This window comes from Etheostoma spectabile, chromosome 6, assembly GCF_008692095.1.
Source record: "Etheostoma spectabile isolate EspeVRDwgs_2016 chromosome 6, UIUC_Espe_1.0, whole genome shotgun sequence".
Classification (NCBI taxonomy): Eukaryota; Metazoa; Chordata; class Actinopteri; order Perciformes; family Percidae; genus Etheostoma; species Etheostoma spectabile.
Window position 1 is genome coordinate 26,206,874 of NC_045738.1, and position 821 is coordinate 26,207,694.

The 821-nt window shown below is 50.3% G+C and overlaps 1 protein-coding gene across 4 annotated transcripts in view; it reads left to right on the forward strand.

Moving 5' to 3' along the window:
- eny2 (ENY2 transcription and export complex 2 subunit) overlaps nucleotides 1-821 on the forward strand; it is a 4,038-nt gene that overhangs the window by 2,853 nt on the left and 364 nt on the right. The gene's annotated exons all lie outside the window — the stretch shown is intronic.

Genomic DNA, 821 nt, shown 5'->3' on the forward strand with positions numbered 1-821 from the left:
AAAATAACAATGAAATGCTGCATTATTGACTTTTGAGGTTTTTGTTGGTCAATGGCACGATCACTATCTGCTGCCTCAATACAGCAATACACCCAGAATGCACCTGAACACACCTCCCTGTAAGACCAGCACGCCCAGATGCACCTGAACACACCTCCCTGTAAGCAGCACGCCCAGAATCACCTGAAACACCCTCCCTGTAAAACCAGCACGCCCAGAATGCACCTGAACACACCTCCCTGTAGACCACACACCCCAGAATGCACCTGAACACACCTCATGTAAGACCAGCACGCCCACAATGCACCTGAACACACCTCCCTGTAAGACCAGCACGCCCACAATGTACCTGAACACACCCTCCTGTAAGACCAGCACGCCACAATGCACCTGACACACCTCCCTGTAAGACCAGCACACCAAGAATGCACCTGAACACACCTCCCTGTAAGACCAGCAAACCCAGAATGCACCTGAACACACCTCCCTGTGAGACCAGCAAACCCAGAATGCACCTGAACACACCTCCCTGTAAGACGGGTGGTCATATAATAGCAAAGACACTTGTGTTGGACTTTGCGCCGCGCCGGGTGCGGGATAGATCCCTTAGGCTTTAAAGTCACTCCCTCAAAGACCACAACCATTCAAACCCATCATAGAGGACACCGAGATGCCAGTACTGCTACGACAGGAGCCTCAGTATGAGCGGGTGCAGTCACCGGATGTTAGATTTCCACTTTCCAGTAATGGAAGCGGGTGTTAGCATTGGCAGAAGTTTTGCAGCAGCATTTTGTCTTTATTAAAAAGGATAAGTCATCTTT